The following is a 17,436-nucleotide window of genomic DNA, read 5'->3' as shown; positions in this document are numbered from 1 at the left end:
GTCCTGACTCTGCTGGTAAAAGTCATAGTTTCACACCGACAGGAAATGATACCAAGCATATTATCAATTTATCACAATTTATCACAACACAGCTGCTGATTTCAAATTCAAACACATAAATAGTAAGCAAGGAATAAAAGGAGGTGTTACTTTGTTTTGTTTTTCAGAATTGTTGCACAACTCATCATCCACTATTTCTCCTACTCTGTGTAGCTCATTCAGTTCTCCTGTGCATCCAGTTGTGGACAAAACAGTGTCCATCAACACCACACCCACACAGGCAATGTATGCAGGTGGGACAGTGCTTTACTTTATGGTTGATTCACTGGAATTAAGAAATTGTTGCTTTTTCAGTTCCACTGAGCCGCTTGTCTGCTTCAGTGTAAAACTAACAAAACTGTTAGCAAGCTTGTAATAGACTAACATCTTCAAAAACATGTCACCACCACCCCACACACATGCACTAACACACAAATGCACACATGTTCCCATTTCTTACCTTACCTTTAATGTATCTGCAATTTGCCTTGCATATCATGGCCCTTTTGTAGAGCTTTTCTGTCTTTATACCTAAGAACAGTTAGCTTATGGAACATATCTTATGTGATGCATCCTTAAATGCAAATGTTTTTGGCAGTTTGCTTTGGCATTCCAACAGGCATCGCTGGTCAAACATAAATGAAAGGAAAACAACTAATTTATGCAAATGTTCACGTTGTTAGAAGTCTAATGAATTTTAATGCAGGTTATCAGTTCTAGAGCAAGCAATTCACAAGAAAATAAGAGGCTTTGCCTTACTAAGCTGCTGTCTGCTGTGCAAGCTATCAGTCAAAGAGGATATTAACAGAGCACAGGGAATCTCTTTAATCAAATTTTGTCTAAAGAAACAACTACGATCATCTGCAGTCTTTCTTTCAAACTTTCATACTATCCTTGAACCACAGTGATTTCGTGTTTTATGGATAGGACTTTGATGACTGCACATATAAAACAACTAATGGACTGTATTACAATTAATGTTGTAATATAGATCAACTGCCAGTTTAAATAAACTGACTCAGAACAAATGATGAAAGGTGATAATTTTAAGTCAACTGTGCTAGATTAAATCACAATACTCTGATTTAACGGACACAGTGAGAACAAAAAAAAGGCCTTATATACAAGAGCTTTACCCCCGTCCTTTCAGTTTAGCTCTTATTTCTCTGTAGATAAAGAACTCTATCCTTTTGTAGAAAGAACTCCCTGAAGCATGTAAACAAGCAAACAATAAGTCATTTTCTAAGCAGAAAGTACTGATTACTTATTTTAATTAACTTCATTTTTTCATCTGCTCATAAAGGCCACAGGGGAAGTCAAAGTCTTTCTTGTTTACCCAGTAAAGACCAAAAGCATGTAAAGAAGGAAAATGTGTGTGTTATGGAGGCTTTGGTGCAGTGGGCCAGAATATTTAATGTAAATAAAGCTGCCAACCACTTAATCCCAGAGGAAAATGAAAAGTGCCTTAACTGCTGTGGGCGGGGGGGGAACTGGGCCTTCAAGTTGTGACTATGCATGATTATCAGGAGTGGATGAGGAAATGTACTGGGGGAACACCTCTATTATTTATGTGGATTAATTATCAGGTTTGTAATTTAATCGATCACTTAATGTTATTGTAATAAATGGGAAAATCACATATTTAAATTTTGGGCTACAGAGTATATTTTATACAAATGCTAATTTATCCGGGTGTGAAAGCAAGCTTCATCAATGTACTGTTTCCAAAAGGAGAGGCTCTGTAGACTGATGACAATATCCTTACACAACTGCTGCTGAGAACACAGGTAGACTTACATCAGGTTATAGTCACAGACAAACAAAAATACCTTTTATGGCTTTAAAATCTTCTTAAAATGGCATTTAAGGTAAAGGAATTTTGTCCCGGGGGTGACCTCTAGTCTTTAATCTGACCACTCTTCCAAATGAAAGACTAAGGGGATATAATGGCTCAGGACAACAGGCTCAAAAAATTGGGAGGCATGAACGCACCAAGATAGAATGAATCCTCATTTAGTAAAATAACTTATTTCAAGCCACAGTAGCTTTTCTCTATGATTTCTTAAGTTCAGCAGGTAAATTAAGTTTATATGACTATATTGTAATGGTTTCATACCATTCACTTTGAAATGACTTCGGTGACAACAGCGGGAATGACCATACATGAGGTGCAACGACTGGTTTGACTATTTAGCATAATGCAAGGCTGCAACACCCTTGGGAGAAATCACTTCTAACAAGAGTGTGGCCAGACCTATCTCATGCTGTGATCTAATGGTGGAGTTACTACGCCAATGAGTCACATGTTAGGTCTGAGATTTATCACTCTCTGTTTAGAGGTTACCCCACTGATGCACAGTCTGGAAGAAAATGTGTGGCGTGACTAAGAAACAAATGCTTCTCTTCTTCTTGTGACACAGTTCTCATTGTCACTATTTAGTCTCTCCTCCTCTTGTTCTTTGAAGACATCATTTCAGTTTTATGTGTCCTGAATTGAGCAGTGAAGTGAGAGCATCATCTTCATTTTGCACTCTAAATAATGAGGCCAGGCCTGGACAGGATTGTGCTGATGTGATAAAAACCCATAACTCCACTCTTCTCTGGATTAATACTGCACACATTCCTCATTTTGACAACTTTGGGTCGACAAAGATTTCTTCCTATATTTGTTAAGTTTAGTAAGACTATGCAAATAACTGTATTTGTCCTTTTCTGAAAGTGCAGTTTTGGCTTGTGCTGTCCTATCCTTTCTCAGAGGAGATGACCTTTTGGCGTATGTAAAGCCATTCATCTGTAGCGCACTGCTCTGACACGAGAGCTGAATGATAATGCATTGATGCTGTCGAGCAGAACCTCTTATAATAAAGCTGAACCACAGTGTAGCGATGATTCAAGGGCCCAAGTTATTTTACTTACACTGAACTTGTATGCAACTATGTCACTGCTTAATTTAACATTCCCAAATTATAACTGCTAAATATGAATTCAGCAGTAGCTGCACATAAAAAAAATCAATACCCTTTCTTTGATGTATAGATTTTAAAAACATGGAACATGTCATGTTGCCCTGAATCTTTGTATACACTGTTGTTGTTTACGAAGACCTCTGTGTCTTATGAAAACTGTTCTTAATAAGGACACAGAAGGTGCCATTATTGCTCAATCTGATGGATGAGCTGTTGGCTGGAATGTGAAACTGCCCTGGCCTCCACTTTGGTTCAAGAAAGTGCTATTCCTTGAGGGGAGACACGCTGTGATTGAAGTCTTTACGACAAGACAGAAATGTGATGGCACAGAGAATGTTGGTGACAGTGACGCATGACTGAACAGATTACTGTGTACAGACTGTAGAGCGGCCCTTTGAATTGTGATGCCTGACTTTATTGTGCTAAGGTTAAAAGGCTCACCTCTCAGGGAGCTGTATTACTCTACCCCCTGCTCTTTTTGATATAGCGGTCCACAGAACAAAGACCATGTCAGCACAGCCAGCCAAACCCCAACAGACAGTTTGGTAAAACTAAAAATGCACTGTGACAGGACACTGACTAAGACTGATAGAAAGACAGTTTGTCTAACGTCTAGATGTCTTCCAGTGCATGATAAAATATACCTGCCTCAAAGCCCTCATTATTTAGCATAACCACCAAAAGTCTGTTCGTTTAATATAGCCAGTAGAAAGAAGTGCTCTCCTCTGCAAAAGAACCTGTTTTAAAAGCAGGAGATACTGCTTAATGCGGTACAGCACTTTTATCAAATGCAGATGACTACTTGAATAAGTGCAGTTTCTCCATCTCTATGGTTAATATTAATCATGTTGAGTGGCTTAGTGATGAGTGGTACGAGCAAACACAAGAAAAAAAGATGGCACATTGTGCTGCCTCAGTTACTCCAGCTCAAAATATCTGCATATTCCTTTTCTTAATTATTTATGCACTTACAATGGTTTAAGGAAGAGTAATGTTTTACTGATATCACACAGAGCTCAAAAACAAGCCTAATACATTATCATTAACCAAGTGCAGGAGCTGATAGAGCAACATTGGTTAAATAGAGAGATATGAGACCCAGGTGTGCACTCTTGCTCTCAAGTATTCTGCCAAGTATTACAAGACATGTACACTATTGTGAAAGTGATTATGGTACCTTGGTATCAGCAGAAATGTAAAAACAACTGATAATCCTTATCTTATGTCAACTGTACTGCAAGTTTCCCAGTGCTAATCAGTGCTGGCTTTTTTTTCCAGAATTAACAATGCATCCAATAAACTCTGCTGCTTCTCATTATAAAATGTTGGTAGTGTTCTCTCTGAATCTTTAGTTGTTAGCTCTATGCACTGTCCAATACAGTTTTCTTTACAGCAGTGGGTTTTCAAAAAGTATCAAAAAGACTTATTACATGGATACATTTTGTTCAACAAGAGAAATCCTTCTTATTATATTTGAATCACATATGTTTAATGATAAAATAAACTTAAGCTTCTTCCAAGATTCCTCTGAATGCAGTTAAGACATTACTCATTTCTCATGAGAGGGAATGTAGAAAAAGCACAAGAATAAAGGCACAAAAGGCCCATACACTCACTGCAACATCTGATGCTACCTATCAGGACAAGTTGTCGCAGCACAGTCAAGCACAGTCCATTATTATTACAACAGACACACAGTAACAATACGAGACAAGAGACTAAATACTTTCTGACGTTACATTAGTTTCATCATTGTAATGACACAATTATTTAGACAAGGGAGAGGGTCATTACTGACTGATTGGCTGTCCTCTCCATTGGTGACATGACAAATGGACCCAGCATTTTCATTTCTACATTTCAACGTCTCATCTGTCCATTGGACCCCTATCTTTTTGCTTTATCTCATGTGTCATAAGTGTGAACATGTGAACTATAAATTATATACTGCCTTTGAAAAAGAGTACTGTCCTTTCTCCAAGAATACAAGTGTTCCTATTGTGGATTTTACACAGCTGCAGACACATATCCATCTGTTCCATTTCAAGGAAAGCTGATACAGAATGATGTACATATCAGTGTCAGGATATAAATCCTGCTGTCAGTCTCAGCTGTTGCTATCAGTTTATGTCCTGTGAAAATGAAATGGTTACCTGAGCAGATCATCACTACTTACACTGATTGTACACACTGTTACACAGCTGTGAAGTCATCTCTGTCCCATACTGCAGGGGACATTTTAAATACACTGACAGTAATAAAAGGGGGGCTGCGGGAGAAGCAAGCATTTTTGGCATTTACCAAGGCCACACAGACTCTTGACTTTATAGCTTTTACTTGCTATACAGCATAAGCCTGTTACTGACATGAGACGCGCTCTGCTTTTTGATAGCCATGGCTGCTATAATCATATTTTTGCAGATAAGTCCATTTTATAAAATAGAACAAAATAAATCACTGAGTGTAAGTCAGACTCAACAGGACTCTGAATTAATAGACTCCATGGCATCTGATTTATCAAATGGACAACCATGTCTTGCTGACCTGTTTTCTTTTGCTGTCCTTGTGTAAAAATAATTCCATGTTCAGATACTCTTACACTGTTACAAGTCACCAATCTGTGATGTTCAGTGCATTTCAGTTTGTTATGAACTGTTGTAATTTACTTTTTTTCTTGGTACTGCAGGTCCACCTTTCCTAAAACTGTCTTATCTCCTTCAGTTAGTGATTTTATTCCCCAGACTATTGACGAACTCCTGTGGACCTGTTGGTTTCAGCTGTGGGTGTTATGTGTAGGTGGGGAGAGTGATAGTGATAGTGACAGCGACAGTGATTGTGAGAGCGAGAGATCACATTTTTCCAGCGGTGAAAAAGTAAGACCCATATCCCTTACTCAAACTATATCACGTCTTGTGTCTGTATTGCATTATAGTCTATTGAAGCTACTGTCAGCAAAGAAATTGGTATCTCAGTCTCTTCTGGCATGGATTTCCTTCCTGAATGGTAGCTGAGCATCAGCTCAAAATAGACTAGACAGAATTCCTCGTTATTTGATTCAACCTGACACTTATAATTTGTGTTTTTAATAATATGATACATTTTCTGCTATTAGATTCTATAGTGACATCTATGAAAACACTTCAATGTGATTTCACAGTGTTAATGTCTGGTCAGTTATTCATATTTTCATGGGTGGATCTCATGACTGCTTGTATGTGAAAGGCGTCACTCACAGTGATGAACCCACAGAGAATGATCACCTGATTCTGCAGCATCTTTGACAGCTCTGAAACCAACTGTATTCACTTACCTGCTTAGCACTGAATGGCAAACAGACAAAGCACACAGAGGGGCATTTAGCAACTTAAGAGCCATATGTCTTGTCATGATTTAGTGGATATCAAAAACAGAGCTAAAATATTAGACACATTCACCATGTGGCAGAAATTCCACAACAATACCAATCATTGCTCTGCATTTGTTAGGTGTGTAAGAAATGGTTCAACTTCATTCTATCAACTTAAAAGATAATAACACCTTTGTGTTGTGTTTACAGCTTGTTTCCATTGCCTCCAGGTAGCAAAAAAAGAAACAAAAACAATATCCAATGCAAGTTTAACAAAAGAAATTACTGTAATTACCATTACGTGCTGCGAAGAACTATGATAATGTGGTGTAAAGAGAGAGAAATACCTTGGTTCAATTCCACCTTGTTGGCAAGAATTCACCGCACTGTAGTTCTCTTGAAAAAGAAGCTGCATCAAGAAGCTGCATCCCATCTAAATGAGGCTCACTCTCCAGAGAAGTGACGGTCCTGAACAGGAAGTAACAAACAATCATTGATCGACAGGTTGGTAGTATGAAGTGATGCTGCAGTATAGTAGCCGCTATACTGTGCTTATGGGTCCTATTGTGAGTTCTATCACATCTGTGGAGGAAATTAAAAGATAACACAATCTGACATGTTACCTTGTGTCACCACAGTCTTTTTTCCCCCCATTTCTAACATAGTGACAAGCTGACAATAATATTTTTGGCCCTGAGACACATCTCTAGGTAATTGGTTCCTCGCCTCTCACCTAATGGGAGGTGTGAGCTGTCCTGCCACCACATGCTCACAAGTTTAAGGTGAGCCTCTGCAGGTCAGGAGCACCTAATGTCCTCAGATTTAAGGCAGGGGGCCTAGCTGCCTGCAATCAGTATGACAGCCAGTAATGGGACCGAAATGTATTTCATTATTAAATGAAAACCTCTGATATCTAACATCTGCTGATAATTCTGATTAAATTCAGTAAATTTAAAGTCTGTAATTTGTTCCACCATGAAATTATCTGCATTTAGCAATCAATCATTTCAACAATTAATCAAAAAAATCTGTAACAATTTTGAATATAAAGAAAAAACTGAATTTCATCTAATCTATGTGATAATCTAAAAAATGTTTTTACCACTGACATTAATTGATAGCATGTCACCGAAAACACACACTTTCTGCTTGTTATATTTTGCACATGTTCAAACTGCAATTTCATTTTTAATTCAATCATAAGTGAAGGCTTATCTGTAGCAATAGCAGAGACTGGTGTTGACTCAGAGGTAGCTGAAATTGAAGGTGTTTTCCCCTTTCCATTTTCATTAGATTGCCTTTTTGCAGCAGCAGAGACAGGCATTGAGACATTACCACTGCAAGAGGAATCTTCAAGCTATATCCAATGAGGGATACCTACTCACGTTCTGTTGGCAGAATTGTTTTTGAAAATTCAGGGCAGCAATCAGGATCTGATCAGACCTTTGACGAATGGATGTGAATGGGTGTTCTATTCTTATTCTGATTCTCAAGCAATGCTTGGGTTGAATAATGCATTAGCTCTCAACAGAATGATGTGACAGAAACCACAGTCAGCCAAAGTCATGTCTGGTAGGCTATCATCCTGATTCAACCTTAGTGAATGTCACTGGTTGGAAACACACTTATTGGAATGATACCTGCATTTTTACTTTTTTAAAATATCCCTTTTAATACACAGGGAGGTACAGATTAGGTATTGCTGTGGTCTCAGAGTTAGCCTTTTCACATATTTTATTTGTCTTCTTTTTTCCCTTAAAATCTTGAGTTTATCAGTGTAGTTTCCATTTTTGCTATGGTTAGAAGTAAGATTATTCAAGGCAACCAGTATTGTAACATAATAACAATAAACCATATACCTCACACAATACTAAAATAAATAAAAAAATAGCCATAAATACAGTGTTTAACCTACAAGTGTGAAAAACTAAAAAGATGGTAAATACTGTGCATCTTTATTTTTAGTTAAATAAAATAAAATAATTTTTTTTTAATTATATTTCAAAATGTTCTTATTTTTTATTTTATTTTTTATTTTTGGTAGGCTTTTAGCATAGATAACGGTGTAATGACAAGGGGAATGAAGTGAAGGGGCAATTAATGCACAATGCACTGCACTCCTCAGTTTGCTTTGCAGCAATACTGCAGAAACGACAGCAGTCTGCATCTCTCTCCCTCTCTAATCCCTTTACAACCGCTGTCTTGTAATGACATCCACTGACCCACTCAGGCCTCCTTTCCTGCATACAGTCTGACATCTAGCTTCGCTACCCACCACACTGCATCCATATGTTTTCCTCTGCGCATGCACACACACTATATATACACAAATTGTGTACACACACACACACACACACACACACACACACACACACACACACACACACACACACACACACACACACTGACAGCATTTCATCTTGTTAGGTTGGATTACTGGATTACTGGGTACTATAGTCCTATATTCCAGATGCAGTGAATTCTCAAAAATCACAACATCAACTTCTAATTTCTATGCTTCTGAAACAATACAACTTAACCATGATACCTATTTTACTTTTTGTTGGTAAATGTTGAGTTTATTTGATACATATTTTTTTAGTTACAGATAAGGTAAAGTTTTAGTCAGGCTTTTGCTGAGTTTTTCACCCTGATTACCCATAAGATGTCCCATAAGTCTATTTAAAAAAAAACTTTATCCAGTCTTTAGGACAATTTTATATTCTCCACTTTTATATTATCCTCTTGCAAAAACCTCTGAACCTGCTGTAGCTGCTTTGTGTGTTTTGAGCCTAATAAGTTTTCATATAAACTAATAAGTTGTTTTCTTTTTTATCCCTGCTTCATTACTCACCTGCAAATTAACATACTTAAAACAAAACAGAGTAAATGTAGGCTTGTAAAGTCAAAGCCATGACTACAGCCTGTAGATTTTTAATTTTGAAAAAGTCCATATGGTGCATATTTTCCATTCACACCATACAAACAACTGACAATGACTGTAGACTGAAAATCCAATAACAGTACAGTAGATAAATATTTGCTAGAGGTGTGCTTGACACAGAAACGGCTGCCAGATTATACTATCAGTAAATTCAGGAATTTTAACTAGCTGTTGTCCAGCTGTGATAACAGATAGGGGGAAAAAACACTATGGCTGAAGGCATTTTGTCTTCCCTAGCATCCTGCCAGTTTTGTTCCACTGCCCATTTGTCAACAGTGATGTCCAATCGCTCAGTGCCAGGCGGGCAAATCAGCACCTTGTCACTTTCGAAATGACAATTTGAGTCTCAGTCAAGTCTGCAACCAGTTTGTGCCTTACAGCCACTCACTACCTCAAAACAAGCACTAAAAATAAAGCCAGCCAATCTGAAAACACAGGCTTGCATGCAATCTACAAAACTGACCATATTATAGCTCTGAGGTGACTTTGAGATTGAGGACTTTTCTTTTATCAGAAGCAGTAATGCAAAGCTGCATCGGACGAACTGAAAACCTATGTGGAAGCTTATTGGACAGTGTGACAAAATGTCAGATTCATCTCATGGAAAAATAATCTAAAAACCAGAGGAAATGTCATGGTCAATCAGCCATGTAATATAAGAAATTTAAGATGAATATGGAGCCCCAGTAGTGTTAATGCAGGAATTGAAGACATATATGATGAAAACCTTGTCACAAAAAGATCTTACAGTGGCAATTAAGGCTGGAAAAATTATATGACTACCACATCAGTCATCTCAGGAAAAGAAAAAAAAAAAAACATTATATCATGTTTAGTTTTCTATGCCCTGTGGTTGTTATTATAACTTGTAAATATTCAACACACTGATATAAGCATGTTGAGTTAAGTCAGAATTAATGGACAGTTCTTCAGAGAAAGAAATAGATTTAAACATGAATGCTGAAATGTGTTATCTTGACGACAGCATGTGCGATTGCCCAGTGGCACAGCTTTTGATTGGTTGACAGCTAACTTGTTAAAAAGCCTCTGGATACACTGTACGTTGAAGAAGCATTTCAAAGCTTCTTTTGTATGAGGTAGGTGTTAATAATGAGCTGTTATTGCAACAGCTAGAATGGTGTACAACCATTTCAAAACAAAATGCTAAGCTCAGTGTCTTTTTTTTTTCTTCATCAGTAGTGTTTGAACAAAAAGAGGATCTATCTGATTACAGGCTTTTCTGCTGTCTTCCTTTGATTGCCTCGGCCTGAAATTCAGATCTATGGTTTTATCCCCCCCTCACCCACCCCACCTACATGTATTTTGTATAATATTTCTGAGGCAGCTGGTGTCCATATTGCACACAGCAAAAATACAGTGGGTGTCATTTTTACCACCTACTGCAGCCCTGCGTTTGCTTTCATGAGTGGTCTCATTTTTGTTAACAGAACACACTTTAGCTCCCACTCCACATCAGGTCTGACACTCTCTTGACCGCTTTCTATTGTTTTACATTTTCTCCTCTTCACTGAAAGTTAGAAACATGTTACTCACAGATTACAGCTGTCTACAAATTATTGGCAATATCAGTGTCAGATGTTATACTACAGTAAAACGACAACAGCTACACATAGTAGGGTAATTTAGAACAGAGAACGTAATCTTTCATTATCCAGTAAGGTATATTAAGCGTCAATCAAATCTGTACTTATTGGAAATTTGCAGTTATTCGGGGGAAACAAAGGTTCCTTAGTAATTCCACTTGTATGTAGAAAAATGGCAGTTTATTAGGTACACCTAGCAAGACCTAATCCAGTCCTGTAATAAATCTCCCCTTCATGAAGGTCATAATGTTCAGTTGAGTTGAAAATGTTTTACATAAGTGTTGATTCAACTTGGGTCTCATTTTGGAGGCTGCAGTTTTTGAGTTGTATTGCATTGTACTGACTGCTAAATGACAGAAACAAATCTCAGTATTGTGCAATAGACTTTAACAGAACCACAAATTAGCTCCTCCGACATTATCATAAAGTTGCATTAACATCTCTCGAAAATTTTAATAAAAAAACTGAACATTATAATCTTCATGAAGGGTAGATTTACTTCAGGTTGTATTAAAATGCATTAGTTTTAGCAAGGTGTTACTTATAAATGACAAATGAGAGTATGTGTCACAGTAATTTGTAGCTATGATGTTGTATATTTGACGAATATACAACATCATAGCATTGTCATAAAAACGACATGAAAATTAACGCTTGTCTGAGGAAATCTTGCAAGTCACTGTGAGTAAAATTAGAAATATGTCTCTGATCCTGTCATTATAGTTTCTTGCATTCCTTGGTGATAAGCAATTAACTTTACACTGTACATATGTATGGGTGCAGTCAAACAAAGCCTGCCAACCCCCTTTAGTCCCCTCCACTAAGCACTCAGTGGAGATGGTTGTTCTAGTCACAACATAAGGACTGAAGGCTGTCTTGGGGTAAAGGTGAGCTTTGAATATTTCTCCTGAAATTAGATTTATGTAAATGCAAATTAGGTGCCAAACACTCTGCCAGGCTGTTTATTTATCAAGTGAATTGGCTGAAAATGAATGATGACACGTGCTCTGGCAGTCAACATGGTCCCTTGAAGAGACCAGATGATTGATATGCTCAATCCCACTTTATTTGATTAACTTTTGTTCCTTGTGTAGCGAGATACATTTGAGATCTCCCAAAAGTTACGAAATGGAAAAACATTTGATTAATTCTGTGAGGTACTGAAATGACCGCTGACATCTCATAGAGATGTATAATCCATTGTTTGACATTAATGCGATTAGGTGAAACCTTTCAAGAGCATCCAAATAAATGTAGAAGACAAGAAGTCAAGCATACTCCATTTCATCAATTATGGATTTATAAATTAGTCTCCTGAGTTTTCAGTTAGTGGATCTACAGCACGGTATGGGAATCAGAATTTCATTTTTAAAATGGTTGTGCTTTAAATAAGCAATTGGAAAATGCCTGAGCATCTCAGCCTTTTCTATTTGATCATGCACAGAACAATGCAAATCCATGGTCAAATTATTTCTTTTATGTCTAACATTGCTAAATTATAAAGTACCTGATGATAAGTGTACTAAATATCAACTCAATATTAGGTATTAGCTAACAAATTCATATTATTTAGACCTTACTTCCATCATCCATATGTTGCAGATTCTGACACAAACTCATTCAAACACCACAATCCTATAAGAAAGAAAGTGTGATTTGTGTGATTAGAAACAGGATATAGGGCATATGCATTTGAATGCCAGAAACTCACCTGGAAAATCCCAACATTACTCTCCATACTCAAAGTCCAACATCCTAAAGGAACAGAAAACACATACATTAGGATAAAGGCCAGTTGATTTTGTTACCAGGCAATATGTAAGCCAAATTTATTGATTCTCCTCAACACTATCATTTTTTAGTTAGAAGAAAAAATGGAAGCATTTGCGAGTAAAGCAACAGCTAAAAATGCAACTTGCACTGCAATGTACAAGATAAATGTCTCTAAATGTGACAAGAGCATTGTGAAATAAAATTTAGAGTTGCTTCAGGAGATTAGCAAGCGGGTTAAAATGGCAGGCAGGTAAGGCTACGCACCTGATTTCCTCGTGGCTCCACACGACCTGTTTAAACCCCAGGAGGTCGTTTACGACACTTACTGCTGTTTTGGCGGTATTCCCCGAATCCCTACAGACTCCCCATCTGGATAAATAAATAAATAAATAAATAAAAATATCCCGTCCACTAAACCACGAAAAAGATTGTTAACACTTTCCCCAAACTGCGACTCGGAAACCAACACCGAAGCATATATGGCAACTGGAAGTGACGTACTCCTTGAACGATTTGTTTGACCTTCCAATGCAATAAAAAAATTCATTATCATAAGTACAAATATTTATACGACTATTATTTATTACATAAATGTAATGCAAATTGTCATTCAAAAAGGACACAAGTTCAATCATTTTCATTGGGATTATAAAAAAATAAATAAATAAAAATTTAAAATTTAAAAATATTTAATTTAATTTGTACAAGGATATGGCATGCAAGTCTGTACTGGACATAAATCCCATCTGATATATATATAGTTTTCACAGGCTTTTTACTGTAATCAGCTTGTTTGTTTATTTGTTTGTTTGTTTGTTTGTTTGTTTTCCTGTTGCTTAAGAAATATCCCAGACAAATACAGACTTATCAGCAACAGCCAGAAATTTGCATATTTGCAAAGTTGAAAGCATACAGACAGTATAAACAATGTGAAGCCTGGCTGAAAGGATTCAACTATCTGCTACCTGGAGGCAATTCAATTCAGTGACGGGTTTTAATGATAATTCAGGAATAGGCTATTAAGTTACAATCTCATTGCCATGCACATGTTGTTTTCTAAATGACAATGTAGAGTGATGTGCTGATAATTTCCATTTGCATTATGCTGCACAATAGCTTAAATTATTTTCCTTTTCTATTCCTGCATTTAAAACATGTGATGAACAGACCTTCGGTGAGCCAAATAATATCAAGGATAAGCCAAAAGTGGAAAATGATTACTTTTGGCCAAGTTTTGTTTTGTCTTTTTCACAGTAAATGATCAGTACTTTATGATGGTACCTTAGGTCAGTGTTGTAATGATAGCAAAGAACATCCTTCCAAAGTAACTTTGATGTTTACAGAGTTGTGCTTTGCCTCTGCAAACGTGATTCACAGAATGATTCATAGACCTTTTGTGGCATGGATAAAATCTCCAAACCAGAACTTTCTGGCCCTAATGAGGCCAGTCTCACAGTGTATGAGTGTAAGCGTCCTTGATCTCCAAATACATCACACTTCTGTGATCGTGCACATCAGAGTGGAGAGATACTCTAAAAGGAGTCAAAGCACTGGAGCCAAGTCGCCTGCTTGATATGCTTGTTATGGCTGGGGTGAAGAGGTAATCCTTATCACCCAGACTGTGAGAAATGGTAGCTCAGTGTTTTCATTACATAATTCTGAATGTCATTTTATCAACATTCAATTTACAGTTCTTTTTTTTTCCAAACTGAAATGCCAATGTTACCTTCAGTGCATGTAATGGTTAGGTTCAGCAGACTATACTATGCTATAGTATGTTGTTATGCCAGTACCATGCATTTATTCAGTACCAGGTGTTCTGGATTCTTTCCCCCTCCCAGCAAAGAACTCAAATGAGAATAGCATGTCTGTCCCTTGGATCCAGGCTCATTAAAACATCACTTTGTTAAACTGGAGAGCCACCAGACAGGCCCACAGCCCTAGTGAAGGCCTGTATGGCCTGCCATGTGTTGGCTGTTTGCCTCAATAGATAGATAGTACCTTATATCCGTTTTAAATGTAGCTCTAATTCTCATCTACGCAGCACAGTGATGCAGCCTAACGCCTACAGAAGGACACTGAGTATTTATCTATAAAACCTTTTTCTATAAATCATTTTAGATAAATCGGTTATTGCACAATACAGGTCTAAGGTGGTGATTTTCATGTAACAGGTATTACTGTCTCAGTACATTTTACAATAAGTACCCACAAGCTCCATCTTATTAGGTTTTATAGAAGACCATAGAAAAATGTGGATCTCAATATAAAACAGTATTGATATGCTTTATCTGAGAACAGATTTGCTTTTCATTACATTTCTTCATTTATTTATTTTTTTTTTTTCAAAACCTTGAAATTATTGGCACAAGGGACAATTTAAATGTCAGCAAAGAGGGGTTGACTTGACAATCAACACATGCTGCATACAGTAATAAAGGCATGCTTATGACTACTTGCACCAATGGAATGACAGGGCAGAAAATAGGCTTGTCAGGATGAATGACACCTCATATTTCTATGTATAATTCACAGCAAACAAGCACCTGAAGCTTTATTGGAAATGAAGATAGAGTGCCTCGGTCCCTCTCATTTATATATATATATATATATATATATATATATATATATATATATATATATATATATATATATATGCTGCAACAAAATAAGAAGAATTTGATCCATCATATGAAAAACAAAGTGAACAGATAAATATGCTGTAAAGTTTCATTTGGTTTCATAGCTTTTTTTAATATTGGTTGTTTAACTACTAATCTGGCACTGCAGCCTTTCAGCAAATGCACAGATTTGGTGTGACACCACAATCTGTGCTCTTTGACTGGCACATCAACGTGCTGTCAGTCAGCCTGTCAGCAGTGCAACAGTGCCATCTATGGTGGTATAGCAAATGAGCCTGGTCATCCATAACACAGTGATGACTTGATTGGACTGCACTCAGTTCCCCAATCATTACCATGCCAATGAAGAATGGATTGTCCATATTAGTAAAATGAGTGTTTTTATGCCTGACAAAACCTAATGACATAGAGAGGTGTATGTAATGTGCTGGAACCCCATTATGTCTTGGCAACACATCTTAATAATCTCTGGACATTGCCCCTCTCTTTGCAAAAAGGACGTTCACCCTCACCACCCTTTATAAAAGACTGCTATTAACCCTCAGATTACAGTGGCCAGGAGCTCTTTTTATGTCTTGACATCATATAGGAAATGTGAAATGCTGTGAGGAGATTGGAGGCAACTACAAGCAGTAATGGAGCATACAATTTTGCAATTTGCATGCTGTGATAGGTATAGAGACAAGACCATCAGAGTCATTCACTTATTTTCAAGGTCATGGAGTATGTTCTGAAATCTGGGTTAGTGAACTTTAGAACAATCATGCTTGTGCAGGGTAAGAAATTGCTTTTACACCCTTGCACACAAAAGTCAGTCAAACTATGCTCCCAACGGGGAAAGGTATTTTTAATTAAAATAAAGTTATGTAATTAAAGCCAGAATAATAATACATTCTTTAATTATGAAGTTCACTCAGTAAGGTCTCACTGATTAGATGCCCAAATATGGATGAGATTAACAAGATGTGACAGAGAAAAAATAGGCACTAGAGGTGCTGCAACTCTATCAGGAAATATTCATTCACTGGGGTTTATAGGCTTACAAGGATTTGAGAGGATATTACTCATTCAATTTTAGAAGAGTGTGAAATCCCCCTTCATGTAAATGAAACAATCAATATCAAATTAATAAACCCTTTAAAAGCATACTTCTTAATGATTCCCTGGAATTCAAGGGAAAGAACAGAATTTAAAATCCATATTAAATGAATTGTATAAAGCTCCTCCTCATACCTCAAATCCCAGTTTTGAAATCCAATTTGAGGTTTTAATCAGAAATTGCTATGCCTCCATAACCTAGTAATCATCAGTGAAGAACAAAAAGCAATTATCAGCCATTCACACACGCTGCCTAAATAAAAATCATTCGACATTGATTACATAAGAAAAATGGAAAATGCTTAGTTGATTCAACATCCTTCATTATCACATTCATGGAAATACAAATACCAAAAGGTCTTGCATGCAGTTAAATGAATAAGCACGAGACAAGAGCAGAATTCATATGCCACTTGTCAATGCTCATTCACCTTACTGACCCCACATGTACACTCAATTTATGATGGCAATGAAACCAAAAAATAATTGGAGTATTGCGCTTATAATGGAATTTCAGGGCCGCTGGGGGCAGAGTGTTGCCCACCTCGTGACAGCATAAAACAAATTCTTGACCAAAGAAAGGGTTTGCTTTAATTATATATATATATGTATAGCAAATGAGCCTGGTCATCCATAACACAGTGATGACTTGATTGGACTGCACTCAGTTCCCCAATCATTACCATGCCAATGAAGAATGGATTGTCCATATTAGTAAAATGAGTGTTTTTATGCCTGACAAAACCTAATGACATAGAGAGGTGTATGTAATGTGCTGGAACCCCATTATGTCTTGGCAACACATCTTAATAATCTCTGGACATTGCCCCTCTCTTTGCAAAAAGGACGTTCACCCTCACCACCCTTTATAAAAGACTGCTATTAACCCTCAGATTACAGTGGCCAGGAGCTCTTTTTATGTCTTGACATCATATAGGAAATGTGAAATGCTGTGAGGAGATTGGAGGCAACTACAAGCAGTAATGGAGCATACAATTTTGCAATTTGCATGCTGTGATAGGTA

The 17,436-nt window shown here is 37.1% G+C and overlaps 1 protein-coding gene across 4 annotated transcripts in view; it reads right to left on the bottom strand.

The window, feature by feature from the left end:
* The window catches only part of tenm4 (teneurin transmembrane protein 4), a 194,556-nt gene extending 181,385 nt beyond the window's left edge, over nucleotides 1-13,171 (bottom strand). For all 4 annotated transcript variants that reach the window (XM_018665540.1, XM_018665541.1, XM_018665543.1 and 1 more), the window contains exons 1-3: nucleotides 12,937-13,171; nucleotides 12,611-12,654; nucleotides 6,699-6,819 (exon numbers count right to left, since the gene is read on the bottom strand). The gene's annotated coding sequence lies outside the window, so the exon portion shown is untranslated. The remainder of the gene's footprint in view (nucleotides 1-6,698; nucleotides 6,820-12,610; nucleotides 12,655-12,936) is intronic.
* Nucleotides 13,172-17,436: the final 4,265 nt, after the last annotated feature.

Source organism: Lates calcarifer, linkage group LG21 (genome assembly GCF_001640805.2).
Source record: "Lates calcarifer isolate ASB-BC8 linkage group LG21, TLL_Latcal_v3, whole genome shotgun sequence".
Lineage (NCBI taxonomy): Eukaryota > Metazoa > Chordata > Actinopteri > Centropomidae > Lates > Lates calcarifer.
This window is presented reverse-complemented; position numbering and strand designations above follow the sequence as displayed.